The 23,259-nt window shown below is 32.7% G+C and overlaps 1 pseudogene across 1 annotated transcript in view; it reads right to left on the bottom strand.

Annotated features, from left to right (window-relative positions):
• The window catches only part of LOC143255225 (allatostatin-A receptor pseudogene), a 32,079-nt pseudogene that overhangs the window by 8,219 nt on the left and 601 nt on the right, over positions 1 to 23,259 (bottom strand). The gene's annotated exons all lie outside the window — the stretch shown is intronic.

Genomic DNA, 23,259 nt, shown 5'->3' with positions numbered 1-23,259 from the left:
TATGTTTCAAACAGTGTTGGATTTATTTACCTTCAAACTTTTCATAAGTACAAAGTCTACAAAATTCAGACTTTTATGCTGAGAATTTTCTGCAACCTAAAATAATTCAAGTCATCACATGTCATTATGAGTGATTTACACGTGGCTGATTAGAACAGCATAGTTAAAAACCTATAGTACTGTCCAGTTACTTTGTATTCGGTTAAAATTCCAGTTTTTGTCGTCTAATCATTTATCGGTGTTGTAACATTTCTGGTTTGCGATCTCTACTCATTTTTCTGTGTTGTAATGTTTCTGGTTTGTGTTCTATACTCAGGATCCTATGGGGAATGCTTCTAACTGAGAGGAATTAAAGTGAAAAGTAATAATTACACCAAAGAACCATTTCTTTTGTTCTTCTTGTTTTTACAACCAGTAAATCGCTAACTGGTGTCAAACAAAGCTGGTGTTTCATTAAACAACTTAATTTAAGATGTCTTAGAGCAAACACTTTTAAGGTAACTTCCATTTAGTGTACTTTTCTGCTAGAATGGCAAAATAAACCACAGGACTGTGTACAGAACATTAATGGGTGGAAAACCCATACAACATTTTTATGCCACTCAGCGGTAAGCCTAATAATCTATAGAGCTGAAAATATTGTTTCGATATCCTCGGTGTACTAAGCACAGATAAGCCGTTGTATAGCGTTATTCTTAAAAATTCATTAATGATATTCTGTGGTGAGTGGACGTACATTCGTTATTCTGAAACAATATGTTAGATAAGAGATAAAGTTTTTGAAAAAAAACTTTTAACTTTTCTTAATGAGAAACTAAAACATCTCCCACAGAAACAATGTAATAACCGTGTAGAAATACCCAGAGACTTGTCGTTGTTTCGACATTTTACTAATGCAGACGAAAGGCGTTGAGTTCGGTGGGATAGAAACAAGAAAAAGGTACAATTAGATATTATGTAATGATACTTGTATTTCGTAAACATTAAGCATTTGTTCTTTAAAGCTTGGATTGCATTTAATAACGTACTGCCTAATGACATATAACTTACTCTTTTTGAATCTGAAGTCAAGCTACTCCAGAGCCATCTGCGCTAGCCATCCCTAATATGGAAATCTTTGGTAGCATTTTACCAACGAGTACTGGAATTAATTGCCATATTATAATGTCCTCGCAATTGAAAAGCCCTAAAGACTACGAATCAAATGTCCTAACCACCAGACCATACAAAACAGCATCATCTACCAAGGATTCATATTAAACGAAACAGATAATATTTACTGAGGCGATCCAATTATAAATCTAGTATCAACTAAACTCAATGATTCTGGAAGTGGGTATTGGAGAGATGTTACTGAATTTATTTTAAAGTAAAAAATATGTTTAAAATTCTCCCTTTAGTATGTGTTGTAACCAATATGACTTGGATAGCAGATTATATAAAATATTAAAAAAAATCAAAATATAAAAAGTTCGCACCACGGATATCGAAACTCGGTTTATATCTTTCTTTTTAAGTCCGCAGAGATAACGCTGTGCCATTAGGTGCGGGGGACTCACGACCCTGAAGACCATCACAATTGACGTGTGTTTGATAAAATGACATTAGAATTTATACACATAAAATATTTCAGGAGTTTCGATCAATGAAAATACTAGTAAACCGTTACCTTTTGTATTAATAACAAATGAATTTGGAAGAGTTAGTAAATGCTTTATTTACTAATTTTTAGATCGTTAGTTAATTCCGTATTTATATTTATATATGTTACAAGTGTTGCCCGCGAATTGTTAGGAACTGATACATAATTACCAGCAAACTTTAGCAATTATATTAGATTGTTTTTTTTTTAGTTATTTAATATCACATATAAAAGAAACAGTATCATTTGCTAATCTGAAATCAACTAGTGCGACTGTAGTGTATTAGACTGCACACATTTTGACAGAAGAAAACTGTATTATTACATGTTTTTGTTAAGCAATCAAACTGAGCAACTTTAAATACAAAATAAAAATTTATCGCTCTTCTTTGAACGATTGTAAGTAGCATATCGTCACATCAGTTTTTGTATTTGAATTTGTAAATAAGCATGCCCAAGTAGCTAAGACAAATATTGTAACAGTCTCAAGAACCTATGATTGATGTTTGCGACTTTTGCATTTGGACTTCAGATGACATATGAATACGAGTTGATTCCGGTTCACGTGAAAGTAAAATCAGTTTTTAATTACTTTAGGTGTTTTATAAAATCCCTGTAAGACGTCAAATAAACTATAATTGTTATAAATACTAGTCTTACAAAATATTTTGTTTATTTCGTAAATAACTCTATTGCTTAATTAATTTTTTATGAAGCACACCTTTAAAGTTAAAAAAAGATTAATTTATAAAAACTCTTTATTATTTTGTTATATCTTCTTATCATATTTAACAAAATAACAAATATACACGTTTTCTGATGTTAATATTAGTCTTAAGCGCACACATACCTTAAAAAGACACCAATGTTTCTTGATGACGAGAAACCCACTGGAAATAAAAATGTATCTCAGAACGGCTGGTGTGGGTATTAACACTTTTATTGAAAAGGAGAGAACAACGTTTCGACCTTCCTGGGTTATCTTCAGGTTCCTTCCGTTCTGAGAGACATCAATGTTTTCTTCATTCTAATGTTATAATTTATTTAGCGACATTCTGGCCTCAGGCCACATGAAACAATGACGAGAGGCCTAAACATTTTTTAATTCAAATAATCTATAAGCTTTCATCTCTATTGTTTTTTCTTGGTTTTCAGCATATCAATAAGACAATAAAATTTAATTAAAAACTTTAATCGTTGTTATTATCATATTGTACTTTAATGATCACTTGTCGTGAAAGTCCCAGAACATAGCAACTGAGGTCCAACACATACCAAGTTTAATTTTGCATTTTTATTACTTGATTTTTAATTATAAAGTTCAGATTAAAGCTTCCCTTAGATTTTTTAATAAATTTAATAATCTGATAATGAATATTTTTTTAAAGCTTTCGTTCCACTCTAAGCTGTATAATTATACTGTATATATATATATATTCAAGAACGAAATATTACTTATGTTTCTAATGATAAACCTATACGAAAATCAAAGCTTATATTTAAATTAAACACAAAATACCGAATGATTAGATGCAGTTGGTAATTATACCAAGAGATCTGACTTACATTGAGCTAACAGTGTAGCGTTTTGACTCAGAACCAGCAAAAAGAATCATCAGAAAATCGTTAATTATCTATCGTCCACGAAAATCATTGTAGTGAAAAGTTAATTTAGAATTCATAATCTAGCTTTGAGCTTGTATATGTTAATGCGTTTGTGGTTATACAGTCGTTATTAGAATTATATCCGGAAAAAAATATTTTGAAGCTTTTATTATCTATTATATTATATTATTATTATCTATTATATTATATTGTTATTATCTATTATATTATATTATTATTATCTATTATATTATATTGTTATTATCTATTATATTATATTATTATTATCTATTATATTATATTGTTATTATCTATTATATTATATTGTTATTATCTATTATATTATATTATTATTATCTATTATATTATATTATTATTATAATTATCTATTATATTACAGTTCTTTTGTCGCTAATACGTTTTGTTTTTTTTACTTTTTCATAAAATCTGCACTTTTGTCCAAGGTTATTTGTTTTGTAGCTAAGTATAAAGCTACACAATGGGCTATCTGTTTTTAATTTGTCTTATTCATAACGTATGTTATAATTTTAATAACCTGGTAATTTAACAATGTTTTGCGCATTTTCCTATTATTTTTTAAAAAACTAACGGATACATTTTATTTCATATTTCTCAACGTGTTTGTTTGTTTTTGAATTTCGTTCAAAGCGACACAAGGACTATCTGTGCTAGGCGTCCTTAATTCAGCACTGTAAAACTAGAGGGAAGGCACTTAGTCATCACCACCCACTACCAAATCTTGGGCTACTCTTTTACCAACGAATAATGGGATTGACTGTACATTATAAAGTCCCCCCATGGCTAAAAGAGCGAGTATGTTTTGGTGCGAAAGAGATTCGAACCCGCGACCCTCAGATTTCAAGTCGAGTGCCCTAGCCACCTGGCCAAGTGTGTTTTTTTAAACTTACACTGACGTTTTACTATAGCTGAGGAACATTTATAATGAACACACTGAAAACACATTCAATGGCATGCAATACGATAAACTCAGATAAACAGTAAAGCAGCCTGTAATCAAAATCTGATTACCCGCGAAACGATAATTTTACAGACCAGCTATACTATTATTCCCTGAACCTTGGTTCTGTGGATGAGCGCGCTGGTGATAATACACCATTTGGCTAAAACCGTTCAGCCAAATTAATAGTTTCAGTACAATGTGTACCTGGTATTGTGACTGAAGATATTATCAAAATATTAATACATTAGTAACTAAACAGATAAAAAAAATCTGAAAATTTTAACGTTTTAATAAGAAATTGTCTTTTTATAACAGAGCCCAGTGGCACAGCGGTATTTCCGTGGACTCGCACTGTTATAAACCTCGTTTTAATACCCGAGAAGGGGGGCAGAGCGTGGATAGTCCATTATACAGCTTTGTAATTAATGCCATACAAACAAAAAATATTCTTATAATATCATTTATTAAACGTCAGAATTTAGGTATCATAAGTATTAACAGTTTTCTAAGGTAATACATCACTGTAAGTGAATTCATTACTATCATCAACTGTGACATCAGTGAATCAATGCTATAAAAAACGTATAGTAACACGTTAAGTACGTTACGTAAGAATCAGTAGTGACCGTTTGATAGTCTGTGGTTTTACTTTAATATATAAAGTTTAAATTTCATCATTGTTTCATTTCTTCAGAGCGTTTAGATTTTGTTTTTTAGCATTTCCTACCGTTAACGTTTATGGTTCTTCTCAGGGGTTTTGTTTTATCGGTGATTTTGCTAAACATTTACCAGATTAGTCTTTATTTTTATACCCCAGTCATATAACATTTAATTTCACCCCAACAACATTATGCGGTTATAATACTGGTCTCTGTTTCTACTTGGTGCAGTCAACAGACATTTCAGGCTTATCTTAGAAAACCCAGAAGAGTTATAATGATTCTGAAAGTGTATAGGCTATGATGAATAGCATATTCCAGCAACTAATAACTTCCTTGTGATAAAATTAAGCTTTTTAAATACTTATTTAACGTACAGCAAGATATCTAGATTACTTACGTAAACTAGAAAGAAATCCGTTGTTAAATGCCTTTTCGCTTGTGCAAATGACGTTCATTCGTTAATTAAATACGTGAAATAAAATTAATAATATTACACTTATTAAATAAAAAGCGCTGAAAACTACATTAACTATCAGAAACTCTTTAAATAATGAAAAAAATACGCGAATATTGACGAATTTATTATCATTCGTAGCAATAATTTGATGAATTAACTAAACGTTAAAAGCTAAAATATTTATAATACTCCAAAACTTATTAGTGTGGGAGAAAAAGATAAAAACATGAATGTGTGAAATTTATTTTATTTTTACAGGAGGAAGCGGTTTAGCAATATGTTATTAAGGATATTCATACGTTTTAAAAATTATAACAAATATAAAATTGATATACCAGTCCGATAAGTTTACGGTGAGTTAGTGTTTATTTTTTTACAATATATAACAGCGGGGGCGTTATAATGTGACGGTCAACCCCACTATTCGTTGGTAAAAGAGTAGCCCACGAGTTGGCGGTGAGTGGTGATGATTAGCTGCTTTCCCTTTACTTTTACACTGCTAAATTAGGGACAGCTACCGCAGATAGCCCTCTTGTAGCTTTGCGCGAAATTAAAAAGCAAACAAATTCAAAATGTCTCGTGATTCAATATGAAAGGGAGATTTGTGTTTTGAAATGTCAAAATAAACCGCAAATTCTACACCGATATATTGTTCCTATCAGCCGTCCCTAACTTAGCACTGTAAGGCTAAAGGGATGACCAACTGCCTAGAGTTGGCGGTGGGCTACTTTTTTACCAACGAATAATAGAACTGACTATTACTTTATAACGCCCTCACGGCTGTACGAGTAAACATGTGTGGTGGAACTGGGATTCGAATCGGGACCCTGAGATTACGAGTCGAATACCCTAACCACCTGTCCATGCCAGGCCAAACAATTTGAAAGATATAGCAGAATATAAAGTTATTATGTCACAACCATAGTATGTCTACTTTTAGGTTCAAATGCCACTGAATGCATATTTATTTTATTATCATTTAGCTTATTATTCATGTATATATATAGCATCAGACTCCGACAGAAATTTTTGTAAATTTATTTTAGATTTTTCCAAAGTAACAACACATAAAATAAAATAATATTTATAAGAATTTTAGAATGATATCACTTTTGCAAGTTATTTTTTTGTTTGAGTTGCTTAGCTTAATATGTCTGAAATGTAAAGCTAGAATACCAGTTCTGGTAATGTTTAGGGTAGCCAAAAGAAGTAAAATCACAAATCATAAACGCTGTGAGATAGCGAATTCTACATCTTTTTGAGTGAATATATATGTGTTATTAAACTGATACCAGCTTTCTTAGCAGTGACGTACAGACGTTGATAATGAAGTAAAAAGATTATGTAAATTTATGACCACATGAGATGACCATAAGCTTCGTAGACGGATTCACGAGACAGTGAATTATTGTTGTTTGTTACTCGGTTTTGTTATTATATATTAATATATTAACAATTAATAACAATTATTATATATTAATAACAATACTGATTTTGGAATATTGTGTTCTTGTTGTTGTGGAATTAGTTTTTCTTCTACTGGTTCTTTTTTCCTGATTCCATTTCATGAAATAATTAATACTGATATTTAGTTTCATTCATTGGTATCAAGTCTTGGTCTGGCCCGTGTTTACAAACTGTGTTTTTAGTAGGCTCTAAAGTTTATTCCTACTCTTGTCACAGTTTAATGAGATGTTTTTGTTTGTTTTTTGTTGATCCGTGGTTTTAGCGACGTGTTATGTTAGATTATTATAACACTAAACTTCGAGGTTTGATCTCTGCGTTTGGCATAACGAAGGTGGCCCATTAGGTAGGTTTACGTAAAAAAACAAACAGAATTATGTCTATGTGTAAGAATTATAAAGTAAGAATTAACTTTGTATAAACAAATGTTACATAATATTTTGAACTCTCATCAGCTGACCTCGAAAAATATATTTTCCTTTCATAGAAATCCCCAGAAATGGAATATTACAAAATATTTATTATAGAAATTAATATAACAAAAATTAACATTAAGGTATAACTTTACCCTAAAACGGCGTTTTCTTGAAACATTGAGTGTCTACTTTTAAGCCTTTATTTGTCGGAATTTCCGTGCAAAGATATTACCTCACCTGGTGCTATTATCATATTACCTCAATTAAAGGTCTTAATTCATCCTCTTAACTAAGGACCTCATATCTTATTACCTTCTCTTAAAAGCTTTGTTTGAGATGGGCGTTTACTTCACAGAACAAGATAGAAGCAAATATGGGAAAACTGCATATGTCTTAGAACAATCATTAAAAGTAAAACTTATTAGCGACAAAACCTCGACTACTCAGCAAAGGAGGTAGGTGTAAGATAGCTCTTTTGTGATAATTTATCAAAAATGTGCACTGTTATCATGAATGATACTGTTAAAACTGGTCAAAAGTTCGATACTAAAAGTGTTTCTTATAATATAAATATTCTAATTTATTGCGTTTCCACTAGACTAGGAGTAAAAAATCTTGTATCTAATTACACAGTAATAAAACCATATTAAGCATCAAGTAGTTTCAGTTGTGAAATTTTCTCTCCATCTCTAAGTCCCCCTGGTGGTACAGTAGTATGTCTGCCAACTCTCACAACTATAATCCGGGTTTCGATACCCGTGGTGGGCAGAGCACATATAGTCCATAGTGTAACTTTGTGCTTAATCCAAAATAAACAATCTTTATATTATTTAGCTTATAAATAATCAGTAAATGAGTTTACGTCTAACCCTAAAGTTTATTCTAAGCGTTACTGGATTCCAGTTTTTAACATGTTTTTTAATGTCAATGACATTCGTAAATATCTATATTTAGTGCTTGTATTTATATAAGTGCTTTAAACATATATTTCAATACTCAGTTTGCCTTGTTTGAATAAACGTATTACAAGAGGTACATCCGTAAAGATGCGATCAGAATACGTCCTACCCATTTTCAAAAACGTTGATTTATGCGTAAACAAAGACTCTATTCTGTTCATTCCTATCATTAAAAGTATGTATTAGTTTTATTGTACGTAAGTGTGCCTAACACTTTCTTCTTAGCTATTTCTATTGTGTTGCACAACAGGACTATTTGAAATATACAGTTAAACAAAACTTTTAGAATTATAAAAGAAGTTATTAATATTTCTAAAATAAATCAAATAGTCTCATTAACAATTACTAAATAATCTTAAACAGAATTAAACTTGTTTGTCCAGATTACTGTAATTTTGCCAAAGCAATTAGGAATTATTATTTACAACCATAAAATGTAGTTTTCAACTATATATATACAACTACAACGGAGAGTTATAGGGTGTTATTGCAAATTATTTAGGGTTTTGTTTGTTTGGTGTGTAAAGATTGAAGATTCTCACTATCTCTAGGAGTTTCGAACTTTATCGATCAGTTTACCGCCAGAAGTTAAACGAAGACAAAACGGAAAATATTAGATCAGTTTAGAACGACATCTGTTGAAAGGAAATGCTTTCCATGAATAAAATATAAAATATCTTGAAGCCGATTGTGCTTCTATTAAAATTGAATGTCGATTGTTTTCTTGTTTTTTTTAATTTCTCGCAGAGCTATACGGGAGCCACCTGCGCTAGCCCTCCCTAATTTGGTGGTGTAAGACTAGAGGGAAAGCAGCTAATCATCACTACCCATCGCCAACTCTTGGGCTACTCTTTTACCAAAGAAAAGTGGGATTGACCCTAACATTATAACGCCCCCACGACTGATAGGGCGAGCAAGTTCAGTGTAACGGGGATTCGAACCTGCGACTTCCAGATTATGAGTCGAGCGCTCTAATCACCTGGGCATTCCAAGCCGTAGAATGGGCGAGAAGATTCAGTGTTGTTTGTGAACATGTGAAGCTTTTATACATAAATCATTATTTGTAATAACCACTATTATAAATTACACTGGTGTTTATATAATACAAAATATCTGTATTAATAAAGGTAATTGTGTGTATCATGCTTGTTGGCAAATATCATTAATTAGATACATCTCTATATTAATTAACTTCTAAATTAAAATTTATCTCAGTTTCAGGCTATATGCAATCGCAGTACGTGACAGAAGCAAACAATATAAATATTTGTTTTTACATAATTAATGGATGCAGCATGCTTGTTGTGTTTAATATTGAAAATGTAACATAAAAAACAGCATCCACAAAGAACCGATAAACCTGCCGCAGCTCCTTATAAAGGAATATATAGTAGCACCTCACACGTTAGACAAAATTTGAAATCTTTCGCTAAATAATTACCTTGCACACTGTGATACGTATTGAAACAACACATTTTTTAATTGCTTTCCTTATGAACTTAAAGAGTTCAATCCATTTTTTCTTAATGGTAAAATGCATTTGCATCAAGAACGTTTTTAATTATAAATAGTCATAGCTCGTGAAAACGTTAATATGATAAAATAGGAATAATTACTATTGTATTCGCATACAAATAGGCGAATTTCAAAATAGCAGTATTAGAAATTGTAATGTTACTCAAGTGGAGTCAAGCGTAAGTAATTCCGTTTACATAGAGTAAATACTTCTGTTTACATATAGTAATACTGTTTACATATAGTGGGTAATACTACTTACATATAGTGAGTAAATCTGTTTATATAATGTAAATAATCCTCTTTACATAGAGTAAATACATAGAATAAGTAATATTGTTTACATAGAATAAGTACTTTGTTTAACAGAGTGAGTAATCCTGTTTACATAAAGTGAGTAATCTTGTTTACGTAAAGTAAGTAATCATGTTCACCGTTTACATAATGGAATAATAATGGATCTGTTTGATCTGTGTATTTCTGTTATAGGATTTTTTTCCAAAGCTTCACAAAGGTTATCTACGTCACTACTTTTGAACTGCCAAACCCAATAAATGTAGCTAATCAACGGCAAACATAGCTTACTCTAAGACTATTATTTTCTTACAGAATTGTTGGCTGTAACAACACATTTATAGCGGACCCACAGCTTCAAAGTATAGAGCGTGTTACTTTGAAAGTCAACTGGAAGTAAATCATGAAGTCTCTGATTGAAAATCGGGGCGCTACGCTACATCAGCTCATTCAATCTATAGATTAAAGAACAAACCCAACTTCCTTTCTGCCTAAAAGTAAAGAAGTCTATTCAACTCACATGTTTGAAAGAAATTACAATTCCTACATATATAAAACAAATTACAAGTAAGAAAACGTATGCATCATACATGTTTGAACGAAAATGAACATACTTACCTTCATTATAAGCCGTGAAAGAAAACTTTATTCAACTTAGGTATTTGTAAGAAACTCTTACATCTGTTGTATATGTGTGTATATATATACTGAAAGCATCTGGCCAAATTACATATCTTAAAGACATTATTCATCTTTTATCTCATATATATACATAAGGAACCTAATTTATCTCAGACACTCGTGTGCGATAAAGCTATTCATAGAGGATATATATGCAACAAAGCTCTTACAACTCAAATATATCCTTCCTTCAGGTTGAATATAATGCGCTTAGCATCAGCGAGTTTGAGCAACAATAACAAATACGCCATTTCGTAGTATTTTCTTCCGCGATTGTTAACTGGTTGAATACTGTCGACTTCCTTTCCTGGGTCATATTACAGTACACTGCATAAATGTTTAGACTAAAAGAATATCTTGGATATTTTGACAGATACTAGCCAGTGACAAGCTTCACTTTTGTACAACAGTGATCGGATATTTTAACTTCTCACACGGTTCAGTGAGACACAAGTTACACAAGTAAAATGTGTACTAATAACCACTGTTATTGAAACTACTTTTTACTCAAATATTTACGTTTAACGACATAGAAGTAAAATCTAGCCTAATCGTATTAACTTTATATTAATCAGTATTTGGAAAGTATTGACGTATAACATGTAAAAATATCTGAGGTGCTGTATGTTGTAGTTACAGGAATAAACAATGGATTATCAAGTTAAGTCCTCGCCAGTTCGTTGTAGTCACAGGAATAAACAATGGATTATCAGCTCCATGTCCTCTCCAGTTCGTTTTACTTATAATGATAAACAATGAATTATCAGGTCTATGTCCTCTCCAGTTCGTTGTAGTTATAATGGTAAACAATGAATTATCAGGTCTCTGTCCGCCACTAGATCTATAACGATATCTTTTAACGAATCTTTTTCGAAACCCACAACTGATTAGGCCAAGAACCTAATAAAATTGTCTAATAGTAAGTCGTTACTATGACCACTTTAAATAATTAATCTTCGTGAATTTGCCATTCTTAGAAAATCGTCAGTAAAACCAAACAACATTCGATCAGCAGTATAATCGATAAAATACAAGAAATTGAAAATAAAATTCTTAAATTATTCTTGCGGTTAGGTTAAGGTAATAAGAAGGCTAAAAGCAAGAGTTGAAGCTCAGACATTTATTGTATTTAGTTACTAAACATAATTACACTTACTTACGAGCCGTTTTTACTTATATATATAATTACACTTACTGTTTGGGCTCAAACAATCCTGATTTACCCACGACTTAGGGACAACGGCATGTAACTCTTACAATGGAACTGTTTTCAGTAATTAATTTTAACCTTACTTTAATTTCAGACAGATGTAACATCTCAAAGTTGAAATTTTAAAATTGGATGCTCCAACCTGTTTCGTAAATGAAATGATGTTTATCTACTCTGAACAAGGCTTCTTAATGATGCCTAGTTGTTTGTTTGTGTGTTCAGCACAAAGCTATGTAAGAGGCTATCCATAATCTGCCCACCATGGGTATCGAAACCTGGTTTCTAGTGGTACTAGTCTGCAGATATACCGCTGTTCTGCTGGGAGGCAACGTCGAGGTGACATATCCGCTAACGCAATATATATAGAATGCATTAGATCTTCCAAGGGATGACGTGTGGAGTCCAATTGTAATGTCATCATTTTCGATGTCACTGTCAGAAGGATCCTTTGTCAAATAATAGGTTAGATGTTCGTACTAAGTAATAAAGTGTGCAGTACACTGTTTTTAATGGTTTGGTGTATATGTATATGCGGTACTCTATGTGATGTGTTAGGTGCACCTGGGTGACTGGGTTGAATTTATATGTGAGATTCGAATACAAATACTAGAGTTTCAAGTTAGCTACCCAAATGTACTTAATACATTATACAGAGACCCAATTTCTCACATATGTGTATTTCGTACATCCCATAAAGATACAACGCCATCATCGATGTCCAATTTCATTTTTAATTGACATACCTCACTTAAGGTAGCGTCTTTTCTCGATTAGCTCGACATTGCTTACTAGTTCACTTCTTACCGAGGAAAATATTTAATGTCCTCGTAGAAATCATAACGTCCGAAGTTATTCACTGAAATTGAACAGTTTATAACGTTTGAACTCCATAAAGTTCTTTGTCAAATTTTGTAGTTTTCCGATTAATTATCGTTATTCACAATTACAGTTTTTCGAGGCCTATAGTACATTGACTACATGTAGCTGAACAATAATAACAATACTGTCTCTCGGCGCGTCAGTTTTTATATGTCAATCACGCAAGACTCTAGAACCTTCACCACAGTTTACTTAAAACAGTACTATCAGTCATTAGTATTACATATACATCTAATACATTATTCATTCTTACAAGCACGAACATTCTATAAAGTTCGAGAGCAGGCGGAAGTTGCGGAATGCACAGTGAAGAATATACGTCACATGCAAAAAAATAAAACTATTCAGAATCAAGTTTGGCTGTTATACTAAATGTGATAAATCCGTTACAGTCAATAGAGATACAACGGCGTTATCCACACTTGTTCAATGCAGAACATAAATATTCCAGTTTGTTTATTAGATTTGCATTTCGTGCAAACCTACCCCAGGAATATTTGCGCTAGCTGTCCCTAATTTAGCGATGTAATCATTGATAGATATTTTCAGCTAATCCTGTACAATATGTTCTGTTGTTTGACTGTGTGACTCCTTTAACCCTTGACTGCTTTTGTACAATTGCTAATGGAGTCACACAGACAGCAATGCCCTTTTTTTTAAGCAAATAAACAAAGAAATATCCTGTTTCAAGATTTACAGACAAACAATGTTTCGGAATATAAATTGTGCTGAAAAAATAATTTTTAGTTTAGCTTTACGACTAATCTCTCAGACACTTCCAGAACTTTTATTACTGCGTAGCCTTATAAATCTGTTGAAAATTTAAATAATATACTTGTATATTATTGTTTGTTTCACGAGTTGTTTTTGTTTCTCTTAAACTCTCGAATGACTAAGAGATTATTATTTATTACAAGAGTGGCGAAATGTTTGAATCATTTAAAAGTAATGAAAATAATTGCAGATCGGAGTTTGTTAGAAAGTGAAAAAGAAAATTATAAAAGAAAAACTGTAAGAATGTAGTTATAGTAAAGTCTTAAAATATAAACTTCCACTACACTTAAGTGTGGCCCGGCATAGTCAGATGGTTAAGGCGGTCAACTCCTCATCGGAGGGTCGCAGATTCGAATCTCCGTCACACCAAAAATGATCGCCCTTTCAGCCGTCGGGGCGTTAAAATGTGACTATCAGTCCCATTATTCATCACTAAAAGAAGAGCCAAAGAGTTGGCGGTGAGTGGTGATGACTAGCTGCCTTCCCTCTACTCTTACAGTGCTAAATTAACGACGACTGGTGCAGACAGCCCGTGGGTAGTTTTGCACGAAATTTAAAAAAACAAACACTTAAGTCTAAAACAGTGAGTTAATACTAAACTTAAGTTTTATTTACAAGATAAGAACATGAAATTCCACAGTCAAATTATCAGCAAGATAAGAACGTGAAAATACCACAGACCCAATGATTAACAAGAAAGAAAGTGTGGATAGAATATACGAACGTAAAAGATAACACAGTTATATTTCAGTATAATTTACACACTAAAATTTATTAAGTGCTCATTTTGTAGATGATAAAAAATTCGGGAGAGTATGCTGGTGGTTGGAATTACTTGCTATCTCTTTTATGGTTTCACAATCCCTACAAGTTTAAAAATAACTTTCTTATAAAAAAACTTATACCCTGAAATTCAGCTGAGACTAATACACAGACTTAGACTCAACATTAAAAACTTGTTTCAATACAAAGACCAACTAGAAAGAAAGTTGGGAGAGAATAGTCCAATGTTCACCAATACAAGAACGTAAAGATAACAGAGACCAATCATTAACAAGATAAAAATGTAAAAATACTTAACGTAAGATTGGTTTCAATGTTATTTTTATTTTATTTATAAATAGCTTTGATATCACTGCATGTCATTGTTATAAGTCATTGTGCTTATTTAATTTTATGTTTTAAGGGCATAATTTCCGAAAGATAGCGTTTAATAGATTAATTACTTTAACCTATACCTTTGTTTGTTTGATTTTTTTCGTTTCAAAAATGCTATAGACCATTACGTTTGTACCACTTATTCATGAAAAAGGTGATATATCTTTGGACCTGAAAACAAAGACATTGCCATATTTATTTAATTTTTATATAGAAGGAAAAGTCTGTTTAGCTTTTCACTAATTTCCGTATATGGTTTTTTCTTTTCATTGAAATTACTCCTCCCCTTTCAGTGGCACAGCGCTAGAAACCGGGTTTCAATACCCATTGTGGGCAAAGCACAGATAGCCCGTTGGGTAGCTTAGTGCGTAACTACAAACAAACAAACTGCTTGAAATGTGTGGAATTTTTTGTCACACACAAAAAATCAAATATTTCAGAAAAAGTATAGATCTTAATGACAGACTTCTACAATATTTTATATACAACCAAAACGTTAGCAAAACTACCACTGTACTTTCAGTAGGTGTTGAAGCAGATAGTGAGTTACCAACCTTTTTTATCTCTACATGTTTTAATCATCACGGACAAACCAAGGACAGCTTTAAAAACGTTGTAGCTTTCAATGAGTTACTCCCTTTATCATTCAAAACTTTAAACAGTAAACAACATTAGACACTTGTTAATAATAGAAAAATGTAATATTTTGGAGAAGACAATCACAAGGAAGTTTTTATCCATACAAGACTTAAGTCTGCTTAAATAAATAAGCATAGATAAATTTACGTATACACACTTAGTAAACGTACATAAAATGCACATTAAAACACATAGTAATGAGAGAATATAACTATACACAATAATATATGTATTAGGATGCACATTATAATAAAATCCATACTGTTTTTTTTTCTGAATTTTATGATACATAACGTTTTCCTATGATTATTTGTTTGTTTTAGAATAGAGCCACATTACCTACTGTGTCCTTTGCGAGAAATCGAACCTCGGATTTTAGCGTTATAAGTCTGTCCCACAGAGAAACGATATTTTATTAAATGAATTAGGAGATTGTTTAGATTACATTTAGGCTGAACTCTATTCGACCTGCTTGGCTGTTTATGACTTAGAATATTTATTCTCGTCGTTTTCACTTGTAACTAAAAAAAAACGTGTTACTTTTAGTAATTTACAAAACTCAATTCCTCTATCACAGTTTAGTTACTATTAGTTTATAATGTTGGACTATTTTCGCTCAAAATTACCTGAAACTTCGTCCGCTTATAGGGTGAAGTTAATTTTTTACTAACTATTTTTATTTATTAAATATATAACATTCCATAGTATGAGATTAGCAAATAATCAAGTCCCAAATATCTCTGTTATTTCCAAAATTAAAATTAAAAGCAATAACAGCATAAACTCTAACTATTTAAGATAAATTTTGGGTAATTTTGGAGTAATGGAGTAATAGCGGAGTACTAATTTCTGCATAACCTATTATCGTCATCTACTGTCGGAATATGAATCATACAGTTTATGAGGTTTTTCGTAATCACATATAATTTATCAATGGACAGTACTTGTGCACAAATCGTTCTATTCGTCTGTTCCACGTTACTTGTAGCTCATAATGGTGACTTGAGCTTATGTTTTGAAAAGTAAATAAAAGCTTCACGTTTTCCCACCATGTGAACAGCATATTATGGGAATATCGTTTACTAAATGAAAGCAATGAAGGAGTAGGTTCTGTGGGATATTTATCTTCAGTTGGAACCCGCAAAAAAATAATACCGTCAATTCCAAATGGATAAGACTTCAGCTTGAGTGAATTAACTTGCTGAAAAAATAAATTTGATACAAACAAAAATGACTTAGTCAGTAACAAGAACATTCTCTCTCATGGAACTGATAAGGTCACTGTAACTGAAGCGGGTACTTCTAATGTGTTTACCAATAATGTACGGTGAATTTATTTCATCACTAAGTCAATGAAAATGGTGGGTTAAGACGCGAAATTAAACGACTTTTGGTGAAGTTCTAAAGATGTTCAATGGAACTTAGATTAAGACTTTTGCTGTCTAATCCATAATCTTCTATTACATCATGTACAAGGCACTCCACTACAATAATTGGGAAAGTGACGTCATCAGTTACAAAGTCTGGTCAGATTTTAACTACAAAAAGTCGAGCAACTTAAGCCATTGCGATACATACTGTTGAGCAGTCAAGTTACCCATCAAAAGCACAAGGTCTCAATTTCAATTTACAATGGCACAGCCCGGCATTGCCAGGTGGTTAGAAAGCTCGATTCGTAATCTGAGGATCGTGGGTTTGAATCCTCATCACACCAAACATGCTCGCCTTTCAACCGTGGGAGCACTATAAAGTGACGGTTAGTCCCACTATTCATTGATAAAAGGAGTACACCAAAGAACTGGCAGTTGGTGGTGATGACTAGCTGTACTCTCTCTAGTCTTACATTGTTAAATTATAGACGGCGAGTGCAAATAGCCTTCGTGTAGCTTTGTGCGAAATTAAAAAACAAACAAACAAATGTAATCATACCTCTTCATTCAAACCCTAATCCGCTACCGAAACAACCATCTTCGATAGTAGTGTACTGAGTACACGTTCCACTTCTGGCTCTTTAACCATTAGTTCGCCAAATAATAGCACAGATACGGAACTTTGGTCTACCTGTTAAAATGACAGGCGCCAGGAGCTGTTGTTAACAATTTTGGTAACACTGAAAAAAAAAAAACTACCTACATGTTTGAACAGGTTAAGCAAGACTGGTTAAAATGCTCTTGTAGCCAATTATAGCCATTCCAATTACCCACCTCAAGTTTTAACTGAGTCAATAAGTATCAAACTCGCAATTCCCATATTGCGGTTTAGTACACAGACCAGTGATCTGTGTTCATGAAATTTACACCACACTAAAAATTGACTCTTTGTTCGATTTCTAATATTACAATAAAGATGTTAGTTTAACGTTTCGGGATAATCTAGCCACTAACAATGTGAGAGAAACAACAACAAAAACAACAGTTAAATGAATTCAAAGATGAATAATGGATGGGAATACTAGTTTTTCCGAGGTAGTTATCGAATGCAAAATGCGCGGAAACAGCTATGAAATGAAATGTCATATATATCATTGATAAATATTAACCACACGAAAAAGAGTTCACATATTTCATTACTCGTTTAGAAAATACTTAAGTAGTGTCTTTATCAATTTTGATACAAAGTCAACATAATAAGACTTAGTGATGTCGAGAAAACCCACTTGTAGAGAAATATATATGTAAAAACGGCTCGTTTGGGTTGAGAAAATATTTTACGAAGAGAAGCGAACAACGTTTCGACCTTCTTCGGTCATCCTGAACCTGACGATGATCGAAGAATGTCGAAACGTTGTTCGCTCCTCATCGTAAAATATTTTCTCAACCTAAACGAGCCGTTTTTACATATATAATAAGACTTACTTGCTGTGCCACTTGGAGGCTACTGATAACAATTTATTACTTAGAATAATAGAGTAATAAGAGATATTATAAGATTGCCTCTTTCAATGCAACGCCATTCGTAGCACTTTCGTCAACATTACTTTTGATATGCAGTTATTTAGGTGTTATTAACAAAGCTAATTTATCCAAATTTTAAAAGAATCGAGTAATAGCTATTATTCCATAATCCTGTACGCTGAGTTCCATTGATATATCGTATGTGATTGATCGTGTTAAATATGTCAAGAGGTAAAACGTCAGCTTTAAAAATACAAGTAAAACGTATCGTTTCAGTTAAAATTTAATTTTATTCGCACCTTTGTAATAGTTATGTGTACAAGTCAGATCTTAACCGTTTTGCAGCCGTGACATAAGTAATTTTGAGAGTTAAATAAGTGAGAAGTTGTGACGGATTCACTGTTATATAGGTTTTTACTTCAGTATTGTTGAGTCAACTAAAATATCTAGAACCTTGGCACCGACGCGTCAAGAAATAGTTTTATGTTGATGGTTTGCCGCAGTTAGTATACTATAAACTTCGGAAGCTATAGCTGTGATAAACGCTTATTAATATGAAAACTACAGGTATTAGACCAGGAACGTTTGTATATTTTGAACATTACAAACCGTTTAACTTCAGCGAATTAGCTTCAGACGTGAGTATTCCTAAAAAGATATTGCATAACTTCAGCATTGAAAAACTCACGTGTGAAGAGCTAGATATCTTACCCGTTAGGTGAATTGTATTTATATCAACTCAGAATTAATTCATTCGTCGTGAACCCATAATGAAATATCAAGGAAGTTCCGGATAAGATAGATTGTTTGTTTGTTTTGAATTTTTTTGTTATTAGGCACCAAGTTACACAAAGGAGTATCTATGCTCTGCCCACCGTGGGTATGAATTGTTTGTTTTTTAATTTCGCACAAAGCTACACGATGGCTATCTGCGCTAGCCGTCCCTAATTTAGTACTGAAAGAATACAGGGAAGGCAGCTATTCATCACCACTAACTCCTGGAATACTCTTTTACTAATAAATAGTGGAATTGACCGTCACATTATAACGCCCCCAAGACTGATATGGCGAGCATGTTTAGTATAACAGGGATTTGAACCCACTACTCTCAGATTACGAGTTCAGCACTCTAATCGCCTGGCCATTCCAAGCCTTAGGATGGGCTGGAAGACTCATGTTGTTTGTGAACAGGTGAAACCTTTGTACGTAAATCGTTATTTGTAATAATCGCTATTATAAATTACACTGTTGTTTGTAAAGTAATATTAAACATATTAATATTAATAAAGAAAACTGTGTATATCAATATTGTTGGCAGACATCATTAATTTGATACATCTCTATATTTAATGAATTTTTAAATTAAAATTTATCTCAGTCTCAGGCTATTTTTAATCGTAATACGTGACAGAAGCAAAGAGTATAAAAAATTTGGTTTTATATAATAAATGGATGTAACATATCATGCTGAAACCTCAAGGGCATTTTCTGCCAAAAGAAGGAAAGTTTATGGATTTTCAACGCTAACATCCAGGATTCTATTCCCCGTAGTGGAGAGAGTGCAGATAATCTATTGTGTAGCTTTGCGCTAAAAGAACAAAGATAAGAAGCAAGTATACAAAGTTTGTAATGCAACAAATATCTGTGTTCATCTCAGATAGTGAGACCTCAAACAAATATGAGCAAAAATTGTAAACTTAAAGGTATTATTAATATAACTGTTTCATCAGAATATGTTTAATTAATGTAACTAGAGTTACTGAAATATATTCTTAATGACTGAACCTACTGATTTGGAAAATACGTTGTTATAAAGTGTCAAATTTTAACAAGAACATGTTCGTTGATCCTGAATGTATCCGCTACAATGCACTGCTTGAAAAACATGACATTACGTTTCGCTGTTAATCAAAGTATAATCGGTAGTTCCAAAATAATACACAAAATAGATTGAATAAGTCGACGTTTTATCGGATATTTACTGAGCTGACATCCTTCACACACAACGCTATGACTCATTGGAACCTTACAGCCTTGGAAACAATTTTACAATTTTAGTAAATGGTTACCAGAACTAGTGCCTCTCATTTGTATTCTAGATTGATAGAAGATAGAAAAAGAACAAACATGTAACAAAACCAGTACTTATGTGATCTCAATACACGTGTTAATAACCACTTTCTTTTCCCGAATGAAAAACTGTCTTCATGCGAAATTTTAAAAATATCGCTCTTGACGTACGTAAAAGTATTTCACTTCCTGTTGCAAAACAACGCGAATTTTATATGTTTTTCTTAGTTTAGGATATGTATTCATTGATAAAATAATAAGTTATTCAATTTCGCGTCTATCCTAGAAAAGTATGCTTTAAATATACCAATACAGATAAAGTTTAATGGAAAGATACGTTCATCAAGTGTATTTTACACACGAATTTGTCGTTTTAAATTACTTCAGCATTTATTGAATATATATTAAGAAAAAAAACTATTATCTTTAACCTTCAAGATGGTCAGTTATGTTGTACAAGTAAAAAGATCGTTTTTCATCTCAGATATTATCTGAAGCCCTAGGCCCGGCATGGCCAAGCGTGTTAAGGCATGCGACTCGTAATCTGAGGGGCGCGGGTTCGCATCCCCATCGTGCCAAACACGCTCGCCCTTTCAGCCGTGGGGGCGTTATAATGTGCGGTCAGTCCCACTATTCGTTGGTAAAAAAGTAGCCCAAGAGTTGGCGGTGGGTGATGATGACTAGCTGCCTTCTCTCTAGTCTTACACTGCTAAATTAGGGACGGCTAGCACAGATAGCCCTCGAGTAGCTTTGTGCGAAATTCAAAAACAAACAATTATTCTGAGGCTCCCTAGTGGCTCAGCGGTATGTCTGCGGAAGTACAACGCTAAAAACCGGCTTTCGATACCCGTGGTTGGCAGAACACAAATAGCCCATTGTGTAGCTTTGTGCTTAATTCAAAACAACAATATTATCTGAGAAATTTTTTTGAACGTACAGTTTTCTCTTCTCTTACGTACAAGAATCGTTATCGTATGTAATTAACGACAGTTTTATTTTTCGTTTCTAACCTGCCTTAACTATAATCTGCCTATACTTTATCAAGTATAGATAAAGTGAAACATTTTCTCTTAGATTCATAAAATTATTCACGCAAAATAATTAAAAAATACTATATATCTAATATAGAAGAGGAATCAGATATGTAATTAAAACAGAGCTTTGCTAATCTTCGACAAACAATACTTGCTAACTAAAAGTAAATTATTTTATAACATTTCAAACCATGAGAACATTTAACGTAACATTTTTATTTTTTCTATAAAAGAACGCTAGAAAAAATCCGAATATTTTGTGTCATATCAATCTTTAAAAAATATTACTGGAACACATTACCAAAAAGTTCAGTATTAGCAGATACATATTAGATGCGTAATACAAATGAATCAACTCAAGAAACTTTCCTCTGAGCTACCGAGGAACATAATACAAATACAGCCGAAGAAACTTGTGTTATTTCTGAACTCTATTTAGGTTTATCCAAGAAAAGAATACACTTTGAAAATAGTGTTATTCTCTTCAGTTTAAAAGCATTATTATTTTGAATATTATCTATTTAATGAGGTAATTCTAACCCTATTATTTTTTTCTTGGGTTTGTTTTTTTCCAAGGCGCTGGTAGATACATTAAAATGACAAATTATGCAAGTAATTCCAACGAGTCATTCCGCTTATGAATTTCAAAATATACATCAAGAATCGAATGGCGTGAAGATTTTCATGAATCTCAGGTAAATAGTTGTTACAGTTTAATGTAATGAATGTTCCTTTAAAGAACTATTTTGAATAGTTTCAGTTATTAAAAATAAACAATAATTTTTCTTCCAGAGTTATTGGGAATGACTTTGGTGTTCGATTGAAGTCAGGCACAAAACTACACGATAAGCTATCTGTGCTCTGTCCACCACGGGTATCAAAACCCGACTCCTATCATTGTAAATCTGCACACATCAGAACTGCAGCTTCACTAGATACAAACTGTATTAAACCAAAACTAAAAACACGTTTCTCAATTCTGATTCGAACGATCCTATACATAAATTTGATGTTCCAACTACGCAGCTCGAAAAGCTTAAATTACTATTACAAAACACAACATCTGTTCAGAGGATAAGTGAGGAAATATATAATAAATACTAACTCATAGGAGAAATGAAAGAACCAAACACTGCTTGGAGTTATGTGACCGCTTACACGTGAAGTATTTCTCTCTATTAGCTGGATTTATCTAACCCTCGAATTACAAATTGTGTTTGCATACTGTTTAATACTGGTAGGGTGGTCCTGCTGTAATGTATTAAGTAAGGTTATAATGTTAAATCATTTAGAGCTAAGAATTTTACCAAACACCTAAACTAAGTCACTAGTTCTCTATGTAAATTGATAGAAAAATACAGCTTCAGTTGATAGGGCTAATAAATGAAATATGAACAACTTGTTTGGTTACATTTCAGTTATGTGTCGTTGGTTATTACGAACCTCGTAGGTACAGACGTTAAAGTTGGTGCTTGTTTGTTTGTTTTGGAATTTCGCACAAAGCTACTCGAGGGCTATCTGTGCTAGCCGTCCCTAATTTAGCAGTGTAAGACTAGAGGGAAGGCAGCTAGTCATCACCACCCACCGCCAACTATTGGGCTACTCTTTTACCAATGAATAGTGGGATTGACCGTAACATATAACGCCCCCACAGCTGGGAGGGTGAGCATGTTCGGCGCGACGCGGGCGCGAGTCCGCGACCCACGGATTACGAGTCGCACGCCTTACGCGCTAGGCCGTGCCAGGCCAAAGTTGGTGCACAAAACGTTTTTTAAAACATATTTATATGATCCAAGATTAAACCTTGCAAATGAAATAATAGTGTATTCTTCTAGTATTAGATATGTGTACCTCCATATTAAAATGATCTAGACAGTTTTTCTATTTACAAGGAAAGTATCTGAGAAGAAACAATTTGAAACAT

The sequence above is a fragment of the Tachypleus tridentatus genome, chromosome 7 (genome assembly GCF_004210375.1).
Source record: "Tachypleus tridentatus isolate NWPU-2018 chromosome 7, ASM421037v1, whole genome shotgun sequence".
NCBI classification, from domain to species: domain Eukaryota; kingdom Metazoa; phylum Arthropoda; class Merostomata; order Xiphosura; family Limulidae; genus Tachypleus; species Tachypleus tridentatus.
This window is presented reverse-complemented; position numbering and strand designations above follow the sequence as displayed.